We start from the raw sequence: 25,518 nt of genomic DNA, 5'->3' as shown, positions 1-25,518 counted from the left end.
TGCGCGGGTGCCTATGAGGGCGCAGGCTCTCTCTCTCTCTCTCTCTCTCTCTCTCTCTCCATGGTATGATGACCTATGGTGTTTTCCTCTTCCAAACTCTTCCAACATGACATTTGCCTCACCTTGAGACCCAAGAAGTAGAGCTGTTTGTCTATGGACTGAGACCTCTGAAACCATAAACCCCCAAATAAAATTTTCCTTCTCTAGTTGTTCCTATGAGGTCTTTTGGTAAAAGTAGCAAAACAAACAAACAAACAAACAAACAAAAAAAAAAACAAACAACAACAAAAAAACACTGATTAAAACTGTATTCAAATATACTAAACAAATTTTTAGAATTATCATACAATTATATATGCTTCTGCATCATACTATAATAGAAATTAATAAAATGAAAGCAAGTTTGTATTTTAATATTATTTAGAATATTTAAAATAAAATATGCTTTCTCCCAGCCTAATGATTTTTTCAAGTATCATTGATGCAATTCCAAAAATCTTATATGATCACAAACATGCTGGTAGAGTTGCTGTTGCTTGTTTTAACCAATAAATATTATCAGTTCAATTGAATAATAATTTTGAGGGCTGGGGATGTGGCTCAAGCGGTAGCGCACTCGCCTGGCATGCATGCGGCCAGGGTTCGATCCTCAGCACCACATACCAACAAAAGATGTTGTGTCCGCCGAGAACTAAAAAAAATAAATAAATATTAAAAATTCTCTCTCTCTCTCTCTCTCTCTCTCTCTCTCTCTCCTCTCTCACTCTCTCTTTAAAAAAAAATTTCTTTGATGTAATTGATAAATCTTCATATGAACATTTTGTTTATTGCCTAAATGCTAATAATTGCATTTTTGTATTAATGATAATCTCTTCCTTATTAATGAAAATATAGTATATTCTTACCAACATTCTTAAGGTAGCTGATTTTTACCAAAAACTATTCCAAATGCTTTACTTACTGTTTAATCTTCAGAAAACTCCATGATATAAGCATTGATTTCTCCATTTTACAGGTAAAGAAACGGAGATCAAGAATAGGGGCTGCAGGTAGCAGAGTACTAAAGATAGCAGGCAGAAAATAGCAGAGTGCTCATTTTCTAATGCTAGTATTGTCATTTACCAGATATGTAGTATGGGTAAATGATTTAATTCTAGGTTCCTAATTTACTTATCTGTAAAAAATAACTGATCTTAAATTTTATATCAAAAAGAACATTAAATGTATTGTTAAGGCAAGATAGCAATAAATCCCCAAGTTGGTCTGAAAGCAGAAGACAGAAATGCTATTCACCAGCTGGTGGTCAAGATCCACTAGCTGGTGGGCCAAGGAGTAGGCTGCAAGTCTATACCCTTTGACCTCCTCCCAGGGTTTGAGTACACCTTTTATAGTCCAAAATCTTATTAAAGCATAAGTGGCTGTTTCTATGATTCAAAACTATAAACACACATCCAAAATGTCCCTAGTTGAGTACAGAACACTTTTACACTGTGTAAGAATTGACATTTTGTGTTGCCAAACATGCTATGCTAAGCAACTGTTGATGGGTACAGAGGTGGGGCTTTCCATGGAAGAAGCATTTCTTATATGACGTGGAGTCTTAGGGCAAAATGGAGTCTGTTTGGTTATTACTCACATATCCTGGCCCATAGCAGTATATCCTACGATGTTAATATGAATGAAAATATACTTTTTTTCTAATTAGTCGTGATGTTAGTACCATTTTATCAAGTGAAAAAAATAGATATTTTTGGTTATATATTTTGATAAATAATATTTCTTTAAAACTAAAAACTTACAAAACACATAGATGTAATATTAAACTCAATGGAAATGTGAAGACTCTTGAAGTGAATGTATTAAACACTGCTGATTTTTAGCAAAATGATTATTAATATAACATTACTCTTTTTTCATGGGTGTAATATTCTAAAATGACCCTATGTGTTCTTTTGGCTCAATAGAAATGATATATTGAATTTAAATAAAACAACCTACTGTGAAACCAAGGAGTTTTAGGAATGGAAAATTGAAAATGTGACTACTTTGTGTGAATTTTCTTCTGTCCTTCCCTCAGAGCCACATTAGCAGAGATGCTCACTTTCTCCTTCCTGAGTTAATCCTCCTGAAAGAGGGCAGCATTCAAGGTCCACAGAGCTGTCCACAGATCTATCCACAGAAATGTTGTAGATGTGTTACTGTCCTAGTATACCCGGAGTCCTTGGTACACAGTGACCATTGCGGCTTCATCTCCTTATTCCTTGGTGAGTGGTTCCGGTCATACAATGTTCTGTGCCATTGTTTCTCGATAGTAATTCTGTATTTTCTTGTTCCTACTCCATGAGGTTTTGCTCTTACTTTTGCCTCCACATTGAATAAAGGAAAAATTGAACCCCATCAAAAATCATATTGAGGGCTGGTGTTATGGCTCAGAGGTGGGATGCTCATCTAGCACCCATGAGGCACTGGGTTTGGTCTTCAGCACCACATAAAGTGAAATGAAGACATTGTGTCTACCTATAACTAAAAAATAAATATTAAAGAAAATCATTTTGACAAGTTAAAATTCATGAGAAATGAATTGATTTTTTTTTTTTTGCACTATAGTCCGCGAAATACTTTCAATCTCTACCAGAAAATGTTACTTCCATAAAACCAAAAAAAGCGTATTGGACACAGCTGATTTTTGACTATTGCACTTTATATTCCTTTACACACTCTCTGACTCATTATAAAATTGCTTGCAGAGCAGAGCTTCCTAAAAATATACTTTTAAAATTTTATCTTCTGAATTCTGAAGGTTGTTAATTAGTAGAAATGATGATCTTTTGTTGCTATGTGCTTCTTGAAGGTACTAAACTAATAAGTAGAAGATGGTTACATTTAAAATGTTAGTTTTCCAAATTCCTTATAAAAATATACAAAGTGTTAAAGTCAGCTTTTTCACTGCTGTAACCAAAAGACCTGACAAGAACAATTTTAGAGGAGGAAAAGGTTATTGGGGGCTCATGGTTTCAGCAGTCTGAGTTTATTGATAGCCAACTCCATTGGCCAGGGCCTGAGATAAGGCAGAGTAGTGTGGTGGAAAAAGAGTGTGGTAGAGGAAAGCAGCTCAGGAGGGCACTGCCAGAAAGGCAGAGAAAGAGACAGTCCCACTCAGCAGGTACAAACTATCTACCTAAAGGCATACTCCTCAAATCACACCCTACAACTACCACCCAGTTAATCCCTATCAGGGGAGTGATGCAATGATTAGATCAAAACTTTCACAACCAAGTAATTTTACCTCTAAATTTTCTTGCATTTTCTCACACATGAGGTTTTTTGGGACACTACATAATTAAATATCAGTGATACCTTTAATGACTTGGTAACTTTTATTAATATTGCTGCAAATCTTACTTAAAGTAGCCCAAAACTTCTTTTGGTGTAGTCCATGTCATTGATGCAAAAACAAAAAAAAATATTTTTAATAATTTATTTAAATATTTTTAATAATTAAATTTCATACACACACACACACACACACACACACATATATCTTCTACTGACTTTCTCAAAGTAGTTGAACTTAATAATAACTATTCTGAAACATAACTTGAAAGACAATAAAAGGAAGCACCTGTTGAAGATAGTTATGATTATTTAGGTTAGCCTGTACACTGTTTCCCAATATATTACTGTATAAAGGAGTTAACGTGGCTTAAGAGTGTTTCTTTTTTATTACACAAGCATGAAAGACCAGCAATTAAGAACCTGTTTAAAATTTAAAAAAAAAAACTTATTCTAAGTAAATAAAAATGCTCTGCAAATAACTAGAGACCATTGGCCTTTTCATACCCAATTTGTAGCTGAGGCATTATTTCTCAAGTACTGGTGATATTAAACACCTTGAACTCAGGAGGATCATCATTCACACTATGCTGATGAAGTCCCTATACCTGTTATCAAAAGGCATTTTGAATTGAAAAAATCAGCTTATTAGCTTTGAGTAGTAGGTACAGATAAGTGTTTTCAAACTTTAATAAAATAAGGGAACAATCTAGAATATAAATGGAATTCTATAGTTAGTATGGGTAAGTTTAAAATATCATTTTATTTTAGCATATAAAAAATCTCATTAATGTAAACATAAAATCCAAACTAGAAATATAAAACTCTATAATTTCAGTATAAAGTCACTTTGAAGAAACACAGTCTAGTGAACAATGAGAAAAATATTTTCATTTTCTCTCCATGTTTAGTCTCTTTTTGCCTACTAAAATAAATTGATCAAATGAAAAAACAAAAAGCAAAAGCAAAAAACATTATCAACTTAAGACATATATTTCCATGCCTTTGTGTAGCATATGCAGATTATGTAATTATTAGCATAATTTAATCAATTTTGATATGCACAGTATTTTAAATTTTAGCCTATGCATTTAATTTCCTCATGTGTGTCAGTTCATGTTACAATTTCTTAATTTATTTTTTTGTTTATATAGTGGTTTTATGTGTCAGGTACATCCCTAAACATTTTATAACTATTAAGTATTTTAATTATCAAACTATCCTTATAAGAAAGGCACTACTAATTTTATAGAAGATAAAATGTGGACAAGTAAATGCAAATTAATCTGTATATATTCTTATAGCCAGTATATGGTGAAACTGCATTATGAAGTCAGTAAGTATATAAGCCAAAGACAATAAATTATAGGTAAGTAGTCTTACTTGATATATATTTTTTTGTTTTTTTTTTTATGTTACCTTATATCATCAAGATGCTGTATCACTGAGTATATTAATGTATTAAATAGTTTTAAAATCTTAGTCATAAAAAAAATTCAATAGTATCTGTATGGTAAGCAGTAGATGGGGCCAGCAAGAATATACAAAGACTGCATTTGACAATGTGGGGACATACTAATTTAAATAACAGTTACTAAGTTCAGGCATATATTTTCATTAATTTATTAATTCAATTTTAAGGGTAATTAATAAATTATAAAAAATTGTAATTTTTTCTTAAATAAATAAATAATGTGTACCCAGCAGTATTAAATACTGGGGGAAAAAAACCCACTTATTTAGTTTTTCAGTTGCTTAATTTTTTTCCATGTGAAAGTGGCATATGAAAAAAAAATCTAACAAATAAAAAAAGGGATATTTCTTGTGAAATAATCTAATAAATTATAGTACAGTTCTAACACAGTGAGAAACAGAGAGTTAATCAATGAAACAATTTAAATAGACTGAAACACATTCTGATATTTTTGTCACAAAAGAAATTTTAAAGTAAGCCAAAGGGAAGATAATTAAGGAATGGATGTTGGTAAATTCTCCTATTGGAAAGTGCTGTAAAGAAATAGTATGTTTACAATACATTTGAAAATTGAACCAGCTAATACACAGAAATATGATTTTTAAAAGGTACGAAAAATGCAGATTCATTTTTGACTAGCATCACATAAGGACAATGATTTGCAATCCCAAATTAAGTGGAAAAAATGTGAGAAAAGTTCAGCTTAGTAAATTAGTATATTTTAAAAGTATAAAAACTTGTACATTAGAAAGAAAATAAGTATAATTTAAAAAATAATTTAAAGTGAGAAAATCTATTAAAATATACATATATATATATATTTACATATGTGTTTATATATATGTGTGTGTTTAGTATATCTCTATATATTCAATATAATGATTGAATTAAGCAAGAATTAGCTTAATGTTCTGTCAATTTTTTACCATCAATAGTAGCTCCAAGCAATGCATCAAACTTACTTATATTAAATAGAAGTAGAAAAAAATAGAATTTTAAAAAGTTTTCTTCTCATAATTAAATTAGTTTTCATATTCTTAGGGCTTATATTGAATACAGCAAGTAAAGAATATTGTAATGTTATTTTTAATGTGGTAATATTTTAACTTTAGAAGAAATCAGGTTTTGTAAGTATTTCTATAGTGTTAGAATTGACACATAATTTTAAGTATTAATAATTCTTCAAGGTAACTAAATTAAAACCACTCCTTCAGGAATACAGAAAGGAAAGTTGGCAATTTCAAGTAGTACAAGTCATCCTGACAACTAGGTGTGGCCCTCAGGTTCTTAATTCCTTCAGTTCAGATTTATAATATGATTATCAAGTACAAATATCTTTTAATGTATATACTTTCTCAGTTTGTTTTAGTTTTTTTAATTTATATATAATTCATTTTGACATGATTATAAAAGCATTGAATATAACTTATTCTAATTCTGTCCATAGTACTTCCTTTTTTCTCTCATCTTCCCTACCCTTGTAACTTTCTCTCCACTCTACTAATTTCTGATATATATTCATTTTTTTAACTAGTGATATTTAAAAATGTTTTAACAGTGTTAAGTGTATATTAGTTCTCTTTCTGAATGTAATTCATATGGTAGCAAAATTCACTGTCTCCTAATTATGTTGAGGTAATCTCTAAATGCTAAATTCTCAAATGGTAATTTCAAAGACCTGCATTTTTAGTATGTAATCCATATTTTGCCAATGGATTTATGATCCTTATTTTTTTAGTCCACTCTCAATGAAAAAAAAAAAAACAACCAACTTGGAACACTATTGAGATTCTAAATTAAAGTGGAAAATAAACCCAAAATATTTAAGTTGATTTCAGTTAGAGTAAAGCCATTTGTGAACAAGAGTGTTTGTTCTTTTGATATTACTATTCTGAATTAAGATGGGCTCCAAATTTTTCATAAACACTACTTTCTTATTACAGAAATTGCTACTTTAAACTCAAAATCTGTCAGAAAATTCTCTGAAGTGTTGGCTTATGCATACTTAATTGCATTGATATTTATGGAAATGGCATAATTTTAATGAGCATATTTAGACCTAGTAGGAAAATTATAACTTTGTCAGAAGAGCTTTACAAAAGTTCAACATTAATTAGCTACATTTTGAAGATAGCACCTATGTACTATAACAGATAACAACTTTGTATTTTTATCTTTTGGCTTATTATAAATTTTCATATTTATTAGAAAAAATATGGTGCTTGAAGTTAAACTTTTAACTATTGAAGTTTGATTTGAGGCACATGTCATATGAGAATTTTCCCACTCTTTTGTGATTACTCAGTTTTCCATGCAATACTGAAAGCAAAGGCTACTCATGAAATTGTTACCTCTCATGCTCCTTTTATTCTTTCCTGCTTCTTTTCTTGTAAATCTTTTTTTTTCTGATTTATTCAGAATCAAAAGCCTGAAATATAATCACTCAACTGAGAGACATTGAAGGGGTAATGCATGGACCCTGTGATTATACTGGAACATAAAAAATCGAGGTCTACTAATGAATTATACCTTAAATCATGTCTTAAAATGTATGAGGTCAAACCATTTTTTTTAAATTTGGTACTAGGAAAGGGATGGACATATATTTAGAAATAAAAACAACTTCAGATGTAATAAAAATATTAAATTCTGATGAAATAAATGTCATCACTATAAAATATAACAAAAGAGAGTTTATTATCACTTAAAGTACAATTTCCATTTTGAAGTAAATATTACATATTTGACACTAAAAGACACAGTGAATGCTGTTATAATTGAGTAGATAAACTCTGAATGTAAAATTTGTTATACATTACAAAACTTAGTTTTTAAAATTTTATTTTATCTTTGTATATTTTAATGTGCTCCTGTTTTTTTTTAAGAGAGAGAGAGAGAGAGAGAGAGAGAGAGAGAAAGAGAGAGAATTTTTTTAATATTTATTTTTTAGTTTTTGGCAGACACAACATCTTTGTATGTGGTGCTGAGGTTCGAACCCGGGCCAGATGCATGCCAGGTGAGCGCACTACCGCTTGATCCACATCCTTAGCTCCTGTGCTCCTGTTTTTATTTATTTATTTATTTATTTAAAATTTTTTTATATTGATTATTTAAAGCATTACATAGCTCATGATATATCATCTTTCATACATTTGACTCAAATTGGGTTTTGAACTCCCATTTTCACCCCAAATACAGATTGCAGAATCACATCTGTTACATATTCACATTTTTACATAATGCCATATTAGTGACTGTTGTATTCTGCTACCTTTCCTATCCCCTATTATCCCCCCTCCCCTCCCCTCCCCTCCCATCTTCCCTCTCTACCTCCTCTGCTGTTGTTCAATTCTCTCCCTTTTTTTCCCTCCCCCTTGCCCTAAATATGTTTTTTCTTTTTCCTTTTTTGTACTCCTTTTAATCTCTAGTAATTTAACATTTTTATAACATTAATAGATAAAAGATTGATAGGGCCCAGTACAATTAAAATTTCCTATTATCAAAGTCTTCTTTAATACCATAAACAAGTTAGAAAGTTTTTGTTGTTGTTGTTGTTGTCGTCGTTGTTTTAATCTCATTATGGTCATCATTTATTATTAAATGTATATCACTAGTAGATATAAGAAATTTCTAAGGTTCTCTGCTATGATTTTATATTAGAAATGATGAGTAAGATTCATTTATAATTAGTATGAATTAGAAGGAACACTGGGGAATCTCGTGTAGTGATCATTTAAATTTGTTTTGCTAAAGAAATTTTTTTAAAAAACCTATTATTTAATTCAAAGTATCTTTTACTTTCTCCATGAAATCAAATTGTAGTTAATTGTATTTGTAGCTTTTAAAAATAGTGGTCATTTTCTGACTACAGAATTTTTTAATAAAATAAAAAATATGTTTTTTTCAAGTACACAATATATTAATTTTCAAACTCCAGTTATCTCTGCAGAAGAGATTTAGTTTTTAGGAACAGAGACATCAGAATAGCTAAGTGGGAAATTATACTACAGAGATGTATTAACAAAGGCAGCATGGTATTGGCATTAGAATAGACATGAAAAACAATTGAATGAAATAGAAGACATAGAGACAAACCCGCAATCCTATATTAATCTGATATTTGACAAAGGTGCCAAAAAATATATGTTGGAGGAAAGAAAGGGTTTTTTTGAAATTTTATTTATTTATTTTAATTAAGTATATATACAGCAAAATACATTTTGATACATTGTACACAATTGTAGAAAAATTTTTATTACTCTCTACACAATGCAGCATTGCACAATATGTGCATTCATACATGTATCTAGGGTAATAATTTCCATCTCATTCCACCATCTTATCTCCATAACCTCTTCCTTCCCCACCCTCCCCTTTGCACAATTAAAGTTCCTCATCCCCCCCCCCAATTATGGATCAGTATTCACTTATCAGAGAGAATATTTGGCCTTTGGTTTTTAGGATTGGCTTATTTCACTTAGCATGATATTCTCCGACTTCTTCCATTTATATTCAAATGCCATAATTTTATTCTTTTTTAATGCTGAGTGGCATTCCATTGTGTATGTATACCACAGTTTCTTTATCCAATCATCTACTGATAGGCATCTAGGTTGATTACACAGTTTAGCTATTGTGAATTGGGCTCCTATAAACATTGATGTGTCTGCATTGCTATAGTATACTGATTTTAAATCCTTTGGGTATAGACCAAGGAGTGGGATAGCTGGGTCATGTGGTGGTTCCTTTTCTAAGAAATCTCCGTACTACTTTCCAGAGTGGTTACACCAATTTGTAGTCCCACTAGTAATGTAAGAGTGTGCCTTTACCCCCTTATCCTCACCAACATTCATTTTTGTTTGTATACAGAACACTAAAGAAAGAAACTGAAGAAGACCTTAGAAGATGGAAAAATCTTCCATGCTCTTGGATAGGCGAAATTAATATTGGCAAAATGGCCATACTACCCAAAGTGCTATATAGATTCAATGTGATTTCAATTAAAGTCCCAAAGTCATTCCTTATAAAAATAAAAAAAAAGCAATCATGAAATTCATTTGGAAAAATAAGGGACCCAGATTTGCCAAAGCAATCTTTATCAACAGGAATTGAAGCAGGAGACATCGTAATACCAGACCTTAAACTATACTACAAAGCTATAGTAAAAAACACCATGGTATTGGCACCAAAACAGACATATAGACTAATGTTACAGAATAAAAGACACAGAAACAAACTACATACAGTTATCTCATACTAAACAAAGGTGCCAAAAACATACATTGGAGGAAAGATTGACTGTTCAACAAAAGGTGCTGGGAGAACTGCAAATCCATATGCAACAAAGTGAAATTAAAACCCTATCTCTCACCATGCACAATATTCAACTCAAAGTGGATCAAGGACCCAAGAATTAGACCAGAGACCTTGCACCTAATACAGGAAAATATAGGCCCAATTCTTCATCATGTCTGATTAGGCTCCAATTTCCTTAATAATACTCCTAAACTGCAAGAAATAAAATCAAGAATTAATAAATGAGATGGATTCAAATGAGAAAATTTCTTCTCAGCAAAGAAACAATCAATGAGGTGAAGAGAGAGCATACATTTTGGGAGCAAATTTTTGCCACATGCACATCAGATAGAGCACTAATGTTTAACATATATATATTTAAAAAAAACTCAAAAAAAAACCCAATACATGGACTAAGGAGCTGAACAGACACTTCTCAGAATAAGATATATAATCTATCAGCAAATATATGAAAAAATGTTTATTTCTAGTAATTAGAGAAATACAAATCTAAACTACTCTAAGATTTCATCTCATGCCAGTTATAATGGCAGTTATCAGAAATAAAAGACAGTCTTTTAAACAAATGGTGTGAAAAAAACCAGATAGCTATATATAAAAACTAAAAAGTATACCCTTCTCTCTCATCCGGCACAAAAGTCAAAATGGACCAAAGTCTTGGGAATTAGACAAGAAACTTGTACAACTGCTAAGAGAAAACATGTTAAACAGTCCATCATATAGATGGTTGCACTGACTTCCTTTAAACGACCCCCAAAGCACAATAAAGAAAACCAAGAATGAATAAGTGGGATAAATAAAAGTAAGAGCTTCTTCAGAGCAAAGGAATTGATGAAGTGAGAGCCTACAGAATGGGAGAAAATCTTGACCAGTTTAACATGTAAAGCAATAAGGGAAATAAATATCAAAAATACATTAAGATTTCATTTTAATCCAGTCAGAGTGCCAATGATCAAGAATATGAACAACAATAAATGTTGGCAAGGTTGTGAGAGAAAAAAAGGTACATTTATACATTATTGGTGAAGTTGCAGACGAGTACAACCACTCTGGAAAATGGTATGGCGATTCCTCAAAAAACTTAGGATGGAACCACCATATGATCCAGCTTTCTCATTCTTTGACATTTTCCCCTAAGATCTAAAATCAGCATGCTACAGTGATACAGCCACATTAATGTTTATAGTAGCACAATTCACAGTAGCTAAATCATGGAATCAGCCCAGATACCTGTCAATAAATTGGTTAATTGGGTAAATTAAGAACTTGTGAGATATGATGCAGGTACAGTTACAATATAACTGAAGTGTTTTATTGTCATTTCCCCTGCTTAAAGCATTTGATACATTACTATCTCTGTCTAGTTCATTCCATGATAAGACAGAGATGCTTGGTGACAAACATTATTCTCAAGAAAAAGAGTTCCAGTGGCACACTCCGTTAGTTCAGTGCTTATAAGAAATTGTGAGATATATACATATATATTTATATCGATATATATATATATATATATATATATATATATATATATATATATATAAGCTAAAGCTACAGTTATATAAAGGAAAGGGAAGAGAAGGATAGGATAAAATAAAGAAACAATCAAATATATATTAAGAGATGAGAAAAATGTCCAATAGAGTAGAGAAGGATGGGGGAAAAGAGGGAGAATAGAAGAGCAAATGGGAAGGAACGGGGGAAATCATGAACTGAAATCAATTTTCACGCATGTATGAGGTTTCTTGGGATGACCCCAACTACTATGAATAACTATAAAGATTTAAAAAAGAAAATCTCCAATTGAAAGCTGGATTCATTGGTCACACCTATAGTGCCAGCTACTCAGGAGGTTAAAGCATTAAGACTGTAAATTCAAAGCTAGTCTGGGCAATTTAGTAAGTAATTGGTAGAACTTCCCTGGGTTCAATTCAAAACACTACAATTAGAATAGTAATAAAAATAAATTTCTCATTCATAAAAAAAAGGGAAGAAGGAAATCCAACTCTCAAAGTAAAAAATTTCCAGCACTAGTTGCTTTAAATATGATCTATTTCTTAATAAATCATGAGGAAAGAAAACATCCTGAAGATATACCAGAAATGATTCTTCAACAAAATTTTGTTTCTTTGACCATTTAATAAGATCAAATGAGTAATAAGTCCATTCCTATTTTTAATTGCTAACTTATAAAAAAAGTCCCACTAGGGTTTTGTTTTGTTTTGTTTGCTTTTTTTGGGGTGTCCTGGGTTGAACTCAGGGGCACCTGACCATGAATCACATCCCCAATCCTTGCATTTTATTTAGAGACAGGGCCTGAGTTGTCTCCCTGAGTTGTCTCACTGAGTTGTCTCAGTGAGTTGCTCAGCATCTCACTGTTGCTGAGGCTGGCTTTGAACTCACAATCCTCTTACCTCAGCTTCCTGAGTGGCTGGGATTACAGGCATGTGCCACCATGCCTCACAATTCCCATTATTTTAATTGTGGAGAGTACCCCTGAATCATTTCAATGATAAAATTGAAAACTACTTTGAAATGCATGATTCTCCAGACTATATCTATATCCATATCCCAGACTCTAATACTATAATATTCTATGATTGTTATTCTTCCACATTTCAATATGAGAGGTGTAAATCAATTTATTCACCATTACTTGTTAATATTCAAATCTAGAAATAAAGACAGTTAAAATCAACTTGGGAAGTACAAAGAGAATATTAGTTTAACAGCTTTATAAGCATAAAGATATTGAGGGATAAAAAAGTACCCTACAATATTTACAATAAGAGAAAAAAAAATCTTGCAAAAACTACAAATTAGCATCTCTTCTTTTTTAATTTTTTAAAATTTATTTTTGCATTATAATTCTTAATACACCAAAAATATACCATAATTTATCATATCTCTGATTATATATAAGGTATGTTGATACCAAATTCACATCTTCATACATGTATTTTGTATAATGATGAGGGTCTCCTTTCACCATCCATGCTATTCCCCTTCTCTCTCCCTTTCCCTTCCACCCCTATTCCCTATCTAGAGGTAATCTTCCTCCCTTGCTCTCCCTCCCAACCCCATTTTGAGTCATCCCCTTATATCAGAGAAGACATTTGGCATTTTTTTTTTAGAATTGGCTAACTTCACTTAGCATAATCTTTTCTAATGCCTTCCATTTCCCTGCAAATGCCAAAATATTATTCTTTTTTTAGTGCTGAGTAATATTCCATTGTGTATAAATGCCACATTTTTTTTATCCATTCATCCACTGAAGGATATCTATGTTGGCTCCACAGTTTAGCTATTGTGAATTGTGCTGCTATAAACATTGATTGCCTATGTCTCTGTAATATGCTATTTATAGATCCTTTGTGTATAGTCCGAGAAGAGGAATAGCTGGGTCAAATGGTGGTTCCATTCCCAGTTTTCTAAAGAATCTCCATACTGCTTCCCAAATTGGCTTCGCCAATTTGCAGTCCCACCAGCAGTGTATGAGTGTACCCCCCCCTCGCCAGCACTTGTTGTTGTTTGTCTTCATAATGGCTGACACTCTTACTGGAGTGAGATGGTATCTTAGAGTAGTTTTAATTTGCATTTCACTGATTGCTAGAGATAATGAGCATATCTCTCACCATGCATAAAAGTGAACTCAAAATGGATCAAGGATCTAGGGATTAAACCAGAGACTCTGTGTCTAATAGAAGAAAAGTAGGCCCTAATCTCCATCACGTGGGGCTAGGCCCCAAGTTCCTTAATAAGACGTCTACAGCACAAGAATCAAAACCAAGAATCAACAAAGGGATGGATTCAAACTAAAAACTTTTTCTCAGCAAAAGAAATAATTGGAGAGGTAAACAGGGAGCCTACATCCTGGGAGCAAATGTTTACCCCTCACACATCAGCTAGAGCTCTAATCTCTAGGGTATATAAAGAGCTCAACAAGATAAACACCAAAAAACAAATAATCCAATCAATAAATGGGCTAAGGACCTGATCAGACACTTCTCAGAAGAGGACATACAACCAATCAACATCTCTTCTTAATACACTGATGTCACAAGAAAAAGAAAATTTACCAGAAATTTGGGAAATGACAGCAAACTCTAGGAAGTAGGAAGAGACATACTATAAAGAAGGTGGGAAAAGTAGAGAATGATGGAGGACTCTGTAGAAGATAAATTGCTTTAATTCTCTTATTTTCTTCTTCATTTTGTTTCTTTCTTTTTTTTTCCCCATTGGCAATTCAGTTCACTTTTAATTTCCCTTATAGGATGATAAACATCCCATGAATAAAAGTAAATAATTTTCTTGGAATGAAGACTATGTAGAAACTGTTGCATAAATGTTAACATGTCCAAATCAAAATAAGTATCTTCAGGTACATCAAAGGCCTGATTTTCATATGCCTGCTGCTCTGATTGTATTTTAATACAGTAGCACTACCTTAGATTTTGACTACATCGATATATAGTGCCAATTTTAAGAATTACTATTACCAATTAATGCCCATATCTACATCACAATAGTCACAGATTAAAAGCCACATAGATAAATACATGTCTACCAAAGCCAATACACAGTGACAAATATAAATAGAATAACATTTGTATGAATAATAATTAAAACATTTTATCACAACTTTGCAACATAAAATGGTATTGTAAGAAATACCTTTAAAATAAAAGAGTAGGGAACTGGGCAGATACCCCAGTTAGAAAGTATAAAACTTGACACATTTTGCAAAATCAACCCACCTTAAAATCTTATAAGTTAACAAAAGACATATAACAACTTGAGAAATATTATTCAAGAAAAACATTGAGCCACAGTTTAGAAGAATATAACTCTACAACATTTTTGTCTGGAGGTACTCTAGTTTCCCCAAGTTTCATTATCAGGCAATTTTACCACAGCAGGACAATTCCTATAATCTAGCAACTCTTCCACCAGAAAAGAATATTTGATTATTCAGTAAAGCCTGAAGCATCCCTAGGTTTCAGGTATCATTAGATACATGAAATCTTGATCTTTTTTTTTCTTAAAAAAAAAAAAACTAGAAAGTCAAAAGTTAGAGCTCATCTCAAATTGTGACCTGGGGGGTGCAAATAATAACTAGAAATACAGTGGGATATCCAGGCAGTGAGACACCTATAGTGAACCTTGATAACTCCCATATATCTAACATGATCTGAAAGGCTATGCACATTTGCCAGGCTACAGCCAAGGTCAAAAAAGAAAAGAGAAGTCTTGTATTAGTTTCCTAGTACTGCTGTGAAAAACTTACTACAAATATAGTGGCTTAAAGAAGAAAAATGTATCGTAATTCTGGAGGTCAGAAGACAAAAATCAGTCTCACTGAGCTTAAATCAGGTTGTAGACAGGATGGTTCCTTCTGGGAGCTTTGGAATAAATCATTTCTTGGATCTTTCCCCTTTTGTTTCTTGTGTTCTTTGGCTTGTAACAGCATGACTCCAATCTTTCCTTTTGTCCCATTGTCTTCTCCCTTTGACTCTGATCTTCCTATTTCCCTCTTATAATAACCTGAATGTTTACATTATATCACTTAGACAATGCAGGATAATTTCCCTTTCTCAAGATCCTTACCTTATTCACACCTGCAAAGTCTTCTTTATCACCCAAAATAACATTGCCTTCTGGGCATTATGGGCACTATGAGATGAGAAACTTTGTGACTGGGTGCATTATTCAGCCTAGAACAGGATTCTACCTACATCTATGGATGCGGATATTTAACACAAGTAGGATTTTTGCAGAAAGTAAAATCTTATGCAAAGTTCTCAAGAGCCCTAAATTTGAATGAGTTTTTCAACTCATGAACAGATCCATTAGAAATGGTCAGGGAGTTTCCTGGCTCATGGGGTTTGAGCATAATTTCTGATCTGTCATTGATTACAAGATATGATGTCTTGAGCATGATAAAATTGGCATAAAAAAGTCAATAATTACATAAACAAAATTGAACAGAGTGGTAATGGTGGTAATGGTCATATTTTGCTAAATATCAGGGAAATATTGAATATTTATTGATTGGACTACTCAGGCACAAATAAGAATGAAATTATGACATTTGCTGATAAAAAAGATGGAACTGGAGACTATCATGTTCAGTGAAATAAACCAATCTCAAAAACCAAAGGCTAAAGCTGTGCTGGATGGCTCACGCCTGTAATCCCAGCAGCTCAGGAGTCGAAGGCAGGAGTATTATAGTTCAAAGCCTGCCTCAGCAAAAGCGAGGCATGAAGGAACTCAGTGAGATCTTACCTCTAAATAAAATACAAAATAGGGCTGGGGATGTGTCTCAGTGGTTGAGTGCCCCCTGAGTTCAATGTCTGTTTCCCCTCCACCAAAAAAATAAATAAATAAATAAAATAAACAACAACAATAAAAACTGAATGTTCTCTCTGTTATGGGGATGCTAACTCACAATAGGGGAGTGGGTAGGAGTGGAGGGTGGGGAGAAGGAATGGAAGTCAGCAGATTGGATGGGGGGAAATAGGGATGGGAATGGGAAAGACAGTACAATGAATTGGACATAATGTTCATATACAAATATAAAACCAGTGTAACTCCAATCATGTACAACTGCAAAAATGAGAAGTTATACTCCATGTAAGTATGATAAGTTAAAATACATTCTACTGTCACATATAGCTAAAAATAACAAATAAAAGATTTATTTGGGGAAGAATACTCATTTCACAAATAACCATGAAAGGAATAATATGTAGCTTTGACTTATCTAGAATCTGTAACAAAAATGGATCATATACCTTGATGTAAGAAGTAGATCTTGAAAAAATTTATAAGAAAGTAGAGAAAGAAATCTTTGAAACTTGGGTTAGTTAAATATGTCTAAGCACATTAAAAAATGTTAAATTGTTACTTATCAAAATTTAAAAATATATTTCCACAGCAAACACAATTAAAAAAATGAGGTCACTGATTTGAAATTTATATGTGATAAAGGACTTATATTCTGAAAATATAAAGATATTTTGCTACTCAAATCATCAGAGCAAACAAAATAAGAAGAAAATATGTTTGAATTGGCATTTACCAAAAAAGAAAAGATAATAGTTATGTATCTATTGAACATATAAAAAGATACATAGCATTTTTCAAGATTAAAGAAATAAAAGTGAACATTACAATGAGATGCCATATTATTAATAGCTATAATTAAAATGGCAGATAATAACCAGTGCTGTCCAGGATGTGTAGAAACTTGAATTTTTATACATTGCTAATGTAAACGAAATAGTATACTTTCTTTGGCAAATATTTTGACAGTTCTTAAAATGTTATACACAAACCTGTCATAAGACCTAAATATTTCACTTCTAGAAATCTCTCATTGAGCAATGAAAATGGTTATCTATACATATAGTTTTGCAGTAATTTTAATTGGAGAAATATTCATAATAGGCCAATAATTTTTAAAACATTTTAATGATGAATGAAAAATTAAAAAATAGCATATACATAGAATGAAATGTTCTTCAGCAATATGAAAAAACAAACTACTGAAATAGCTAGAAAATGGGTGAATCTGCAAAACACTGTAATGAGTGAAAGATGTACAGATTGTATATTCCCATATTCATATATACATTTTAAAAATTAAAATCTATGCAGATACTAGGTAGATTAGTACTTGTTTGGTACTGTTATCTGGAATGGGTACAAATTGCAAAAGGATGTTTTTGGATGAATGGAAATAGTTTAATGCTTGATTGTGATGATATTTACATCACAGTGTAAGTTAATAAAATTACCAAATATTATTATTCATAAATAATGGCTCAATAAGTTGCTAAGACCATGGTTTTAGAATATATAAAATCATATAGATATTCAAAATCTGCAAAGGATATCCAGGAATTTAGAAATAAAATGCATGGAGAAGTTGATATTTTGATTAGATGGAGATTAAAAAAAAAAAAAACTTCCAAAATACTTTCCACAAAATAGTTGTGCACTCTCTGTTTACTCACTGTTCAAATATAAACTCTCTCAGGAATTAGCTATATATAATAAAAATCTTAAGAAATCTAAAAACATTATTAACTTAAACTATTAAATTGGGAAAATTTTCACCAAGGCAAGAGGCCTAGACACTCTATAAGAATATTTAATATATTTGATAATACAAATAGTCAATATTTGAGTTCCCTAAATATAATGTAGAATGGCAATAGACCTTAGGGGAAAAAATAACAGGTCTGAGTATTAAAATGTTAATATGAACCCTCATATACCCATAATGGAAGACCATGAACCCAATAGGGAAATGAACGATATTGATAAATCAATTTTTAACTGAGCATAAAATATATGAAACATATTTAAACTCTGAACTGTTAAAGTAAATGAAAACCACAATAATAAGTTATCACTACTTTAAAGTTTTTAATTTGGCAAAATGTTGCTACACATGCCACTGTTTACTCAGTTTCACCAAACTGGGAGATGAAATTTGAAAGAAAACACAAAAATACAAATAGTAAGACCAGATGGTTCAACCTGCCTCCTAGTAGACTAACTACTAGCATACTCTGGAAGTTTAGCATATAGATTTTTACATCAAGGGGATTCATGGTGAGAATGTTACTTTAAAACAGAACCAAGATCAAAAGTTTGAACAGCCCAATTATAGTCATCAGATTGCACCCAAAATTCTCTACCCCCAAGCAGCTGGTGCCTGAACTTTAGGTCATGAACTGATAAACTCCACGGCAACCATAAAATTTCCCTTTGAATAGGGTGTCACCAGAAAACTGGGCAGACTTTTCCGCACCTTTCCACTGAGAAATTAACAAGACAGGTGAGTTGGCCACTCCCGACAACACAATATTTTTAAAATAGTTATGCATAATATTTTTAGATGTGCAAGGAAAAAAGCACACTCAGGACTTGCTCTGGAAAATGTAAATCAATATAGATGCCTTAGTATTTTATGCTAAATTTATAATTAGCAAATATTGAAAATATTAGAGAAGGTAAATATTGAAAATAGAGAAGATAACCTTTATTATAAACTCAAAATTAAGATAAATAATTTGTAAACATAAAAATTACTTAAAAGTCAAGAAGTTTTCATCATTAAAGTCATCACTATGGTTACTTGCAAGAAAACACATTAGTTACTAGTTTGGGTAAGATTAATTTGCAATTGATGTAAGATAATAGTGGTAATGAAAGCACATTTCATTCCATCTTGAGGATTCATATTTAAATATTATAATCATACAGAAACTATCTCTAAATATATTTCTTTTTTAAATTCTAATTTGTTATGTATGACAGCAGAATGAATTTTACAATTCATATTGCACATATTGAGCACAAATTTTCATGTTTCTGGTTGTACACAAAGTAGAGTCACACCACTGGTGTCTTAACACATGTAATTATGTCCATCTTATTCCGCCATCTTTCCTATATATTTTAACTGAGCAGTTAAAGTTTATAATATTGTTAATGTCAACATGATATTAATGATAATACTAATATAAACAATAAAATGTAATGGCAATAATATTGAGACTTTACAACAGTCATATCCACCAGAGTATATTGCATTTTTGCTTTTTGTGAAATACTTCAAAAATAGATAACATGAACATTGTTGATGCCTGTGTTTACAAATGAGCTGACTATAGTGACAAATGTTTTTTGCCCATGTTTATAAAGCTCTTAAGTAATGGTGATAGTTAATTTAGAGTTTATTTTTATTGTATTGAAGGATACTTAGAAAGTTGATAAAACATAATTCTGGGTATGTCTGTGAAGGTGTTTTCAGAGAAGATTGACATGTTAGTCAACAAACTGAGTGTAGAAAACATGTCCTAAAATCTGGTAACACCATCCAATATATTGAGAATATGAATAATGAGAAATAGTAGAAGGTACAACTTCATATATGTGTACATGCTTGTTCCTTCTTGAGAAGGTACATTCTTTGTTTCTACTGCTTTTGTGGATATTATACTCCAGATTCTTCAGCTTTTGAATATGACCTTGCTTCAGCAACTCTCTATGTTGTTTTCAGTCCTCAGCCTCAGACACAGACTGAATCATTTGTCCTTTTTGTTGTTGTTGTTGTTCTGGGAATTCAAGCTTCGTGGAATGAGCAGATATTGATTTTTATGGCTCTCTTGCTTGAAGATGGCTATTGTGGTATGCCTCTGATCATGCAAACCAATCTCATAAATTTCCTAAATTCATATATGTGTATGTTTTGTTTTCCTCTTTAGAAGCCTAATTAACACAGTAGCTGATTCAGAATTAAAGACTAGTGCATCTCATACCAGGGCCCATGATCCAAAATCTTCTATTCCATGGTATCCAAACTATGAATGCATTTTGTTTTGAAATTTATGTTAATGTTTTATTATTTAAGTTGCTACTTAGGATGCTTTTATTTTATGTAAGTGTAAGATTATTGTCAGAAGTGATGGTATCCCAGGAAATCCATTTTTAAAAAATATTTTATAATTAATAATTTATTGAATATTATCATAACTAAGAAGTGAAATTCTCTCACTCCCCTCTGTAAAATTTTGATAAAGATATGAAAATTATTATTATACTGCCTCATTATGTTTATCTTATACTTTTTCAATAAATACGATACTTAATGGTAAATATAACAATTTCCTCACACAGGAATTTCTCTAAAAATTTTACATAGTTTTGTCTTTTTTCCTAATATCAAGGAATGCATTTGTTAATATAACAAACATCTGCCCAGGATTTTTTAAAGATAGTAATTTCAAATGTCTTACAAGCAAATATGTGAAATATAAAATTAAGCTATATCAAAATAAACTACTTACATTAAGGGAAGCAGAAACTGAATATTTTCTCAAAGAAAAAAGCTGTCTTTATAATACATATATTCTCACGTTTGCATAATTACAAACAAACAATCCAAAATAATGGATATATATGTGTGTATTCATATAATGAAAATTACATAGGAATTTACTTTTAAATATTACAGTAGAAAAGGAATATGTAGTCAGCACAATTGTGCTGTGCAGTTTGAACTTTAAATGTGACTCACACTGATTTTACAGGCAATTCAATACTAGAACTTTATAAAAGTGATAATGGTGGAAAAATAAATTGATTTTGAGAGATACCACTTGGAAAAATAATTAGAAATTTTTATAACTTCCTGACGTATTTTGTAGATCTATTGTATATATGTTCTATATCTACATGTATACATATTATTTCATTTATAAAATTCAAATATTTAAACCTCATAATGGTGATAAATAGACAAGAACTTCTTTTTTTTCTAATTTGTACCCCTACTGACATACTTCATTATTAGCTTCTAATTGGTTTTGATTTTGCATAGCTCTGAAACTTATTTGAATACGTTTATTAAATTGCTGACAGCAGAAAGAAAATTTAATTTAATTAGAGGTCATTGCACTTCCAGATTGAGTTAATTAAAGATCTAATCAAGCCTCCTGGGGACAAGTATATTGTCAGTTGGGAAAAATTATCACAAGGTGAAACTTTAAAATCTACATTAAGATTCATTTTTTTTTAACCTAAAATGTTGTTTCTTGGGTCCTCCCAACTCCATAACCCATTTATTACTGAATAATGAATGTCAAGAAGTATGTACCTCATTAACATGCTGTATTCAGACTAAGTACATCTTTATCAATTGTTCAAAAACATGCAAGTTCTCAGTCTTGAATGGAAGAAATGATTTCTAAACTAAAACCAGACTATTCTATAGAGACTCTGAGCATGCTTATGTTTCCTGACAACAAAACAACATCAATGTAATTAATTGTTAATTAACTAAAATGTATAATATCTTTATTTTAGTACCACTTTAACTTTCTCTTCAAGTCTACCTACTGAACTAAAAAGAAGTCTCGATGTAGTAAATGGCTGACATTGAGATCACTCTGAGTTGGTATTAATGCCTAAGTCTAAAATCTGTATGTTCATTACTGAAAACATGAAACTCAAAGAAGTCCTGAACAAAAATTAAATTGTGGTTTGGATGGTAAAGGGATTTTTAGGTATAACAAGGGTCAGGTGCGTTGTACATTAATAAATGCACTGCTTTTTAAAACTAAAGAATGAACGAAAATTATTTTATAACTGTTTGGTGGAAATGTGTGAACCACAAATTGATATTGCCTCTATCACTTTGTTGCCAACTGGTATAGGAGTAATTCAGTTGAAATAATTTCGTAAAAGTAAAAGCTATGTAAGACGTGTGTATCTCTTGCAATCATCCAAGAAAGCATGTAATCAAACTTACTCTTCAAAGCATCGTGGCAACACACAGCTAAACCAGTCAGAGTCACTCCAGAAGAACTGGGCTGGCACGAATTAATGACACACAGAGAAATACCTTTTTCTTTGGGTTCTGTGATGGCCCCCCTGACCCAGCTCCCACAAAGGAGAAAAGGGAGGCAAGAAAGAGAGGGAGCAATCCTCGAATCCAGGTTAGCAAACCCATGGAACATTCTATCCAAAAAAGGGCAAAAGAGTAGGATTACAACAAACAGGTGGGTGTAATTCAACCCCATCAGGTGACATCCCTCCCAGAGTTGCACCTTTCTTACCAAGCAGAGGCAAATCCACATGCATTGCAATGAGTGCAATGCCAGTCCAGTACCTCCTTGCTCAGGACTTAAAGATGTGTGCATAACTCCTGTTCAGGGCAGCCCCCAATAAAGCATCATTTTAGTTTTGATAAAAATGAAGTAAAAGAATTCATTTACAACTGATTTCATGTTAACTCATTTGTTACAACCCAATGTAGGCTGTGAATATTATCAAAATAGTGAGTTTAATTTCCTTTTATGTCACTTTTTAAAAATGTACTAAGCTAGCAATAGTAATAAATGAATATTTTTCTCAATTATAGCTCACTTTTTTTATATTTATTTTTTAGTTGTAGTTGGACACAACACCTTTATTTTATTTATTTAATTTTTTATGTGGTGCTGAGGATCAAACCCAGGGCTTCACACATGCTAGGCGAGCACTCTACCCTCTACTGCTGAGCCACAACCCCAACCCTGAAGCTCAATTTTTAATGTGAGATAGTTTAGTTCTAGAAGTAAAACAATAAAGATACACAATACTGAAAAAAAAAGTAAAAAGAACCTATAAATGTAGGATGGAAGTGTATGGCAATGGTAAATTATAGATTTCAAATCATCTACACACTTATTCAATGAAAGATTTAATACAATGACTTATTTACCCTCAGCATCAACATTCTTCCTGGAAAAATGAACATAGAGATATTAGAAATTACTACTTATTAGAATTTTATAAAATCCATGGATGATAAACCAGTTATAAAAGCTTAAGTGATATGAGTGTTTTAGCACTTTTTAAAAAAGTGATGAAAAGAAATATTTTTTTTGCAAATAGCAAAGTTGTCGAAGTAATGAATGTTACCAAAGTAATATACTCATTGTCAGTCAAATATTTTAATTGTTAAGTATTAAAAATCTCCAAGGGTAAATTTCTATATTGAGTAGTTTTATGTTTTAATGAATATTATGAAAAACAAAAGGATGTCAAAGTGGATGAAGTGTTTGCTTCAAGTCATGGAGATTCAAATAAAAGCTCTTTCTGCCAATTAATGTAAATTCATAGGAGATCATTATGCTAGCCAAAATTAGTTATTTTTCTCCAGGAGTATTCAGGATGTAGGCTGAATGCTTAACATAGAGAACAATAGTTGCACACACTAACACACACACCACACATGCAGATATTCATATCACACATATTCATTATTTGTAATCTCTTTCTGTCCCTTACCCTCCTTTTTTCCAAACCATTATATCAATGCTTATGTAAATATCATATGTGCAATGCAACCATCCATCCTACTCTAGTTGCAGTTGCTCTATATAGAAAATGTGATACTTTCTTGTGAAAGAAGCAATACTGAGGGTGACCCATGAATGTAAATTCTACCATACTTCCAATTAGAAAACTTCTGGGCTGGGCACAGTGGGGTGCACACATGTAATCCCAATGACTCAGAAGGCCCTGGGCAGGAGGATCATGAGTTCAAAGCCAGCCTCAGCAATTTAGTGAGGCCCTATGCAACTCAGTGAGGCCTCATTTCTAAATAAAATATGAAAAACAGATGGGGATGTGGTTAAGCATCTCTGTGTTCAATCCTAGGCACAAAAACAAACAACCAAACCAATTAGGAAATTTTTGGCAATAATTTCTATGATTGGCTAAAAAATTGTTCTAATTTAAATAGAAACATAATAACAAAATGATAGTAATCAATTGGATATTTAAATCATTTTGACACCTGGTGAAATTTTAATTGAAAGCAACAAATAGATGTGGAAAAATAAAAATGATGATGATAAGATGATAGTAAGACACAATATATAATGTGAAATCTTCAGACCCTGAATCCATATGGAGCCTAATTATCTTAAATTAACTTTCCAGTTGAAAAATATTTCATGAGATGGCATAAATATTTCTATTCTGAAACACTAAAGACTCAAAAGTTTATTTCATTTATCTTATAAATAAAATTAGAAAAGGAACAAATTCACAATATTGTTGATGAGGTTAAGACATTTCAAGTATAATTTAAATAGGAAAATAATCATACAAAATTTTAGATTCCAAAATGATATGTAATGCATCAAAACATTAAACAATGCACAACTTGCTCAAGTAAATAGTTCTACAAACAATAATATAAATTCCAGAACCAGTACCAATTGTATATAAAGATGTATCTATTATAGACAAGGGATTTTTTAATGAAATTTATAAACATATCATCTGACAATAAAATTTTATTTTCTTCTGATTCTTTATTTCCTTTTATTTATTTTATTTTCTAGTCTTATTGTACTATGTGGAGTCTGCAGTGAAGTGTTGAATATAATTTAGAAGAGCTGACATGTCACTTTGTCATACTAAAGCTTAATGCGGATTTTAGAATTTTCAGTAACTTCCAGGTTTTTCATATATACATTCTTCCATGTTGAGTAAAGTTTATTTGAATTTATATTTGGTGAGAATTTTTATTAAGAAATACTATGAAATAGGTCAAAATTTTTGCATCTATTGAGGTTTTTACAGACTTTATTTATTTATTTATTTGTACTGGGTACTGAGCTTCTCACATAGGAAAGAAGTGCTTTACCACTAACCAACATCTCCAGTGTTTAATTTTTTTTTCATATTAAACTGAGATTTAATTCCTATGTTGAATCATATTTCTGTTGCTTGTATGATCACTTATGATCTTTATGAGATGTTTTGTTAAAGTTCAATTTGTCAATCTTCTAGAGGAAAGACATTGATATACAGTTTTCTTAAATTAT

The sequence above is a fragment of the Spermophilus citellus genome, assembly GCF_964194105.1.
Source record: "Spermophilus citellus genome assembly, chromosome: 8".
Classification (NCBI taxonomy): Eukaryota; Metazoa; Chordata; class Mammalia; order Rodentia; family Sciuridae; genus Spermophilus; species Spermophilus citellus.
This window is presented reverse-complemented; position numbering follows the sequence as displayed.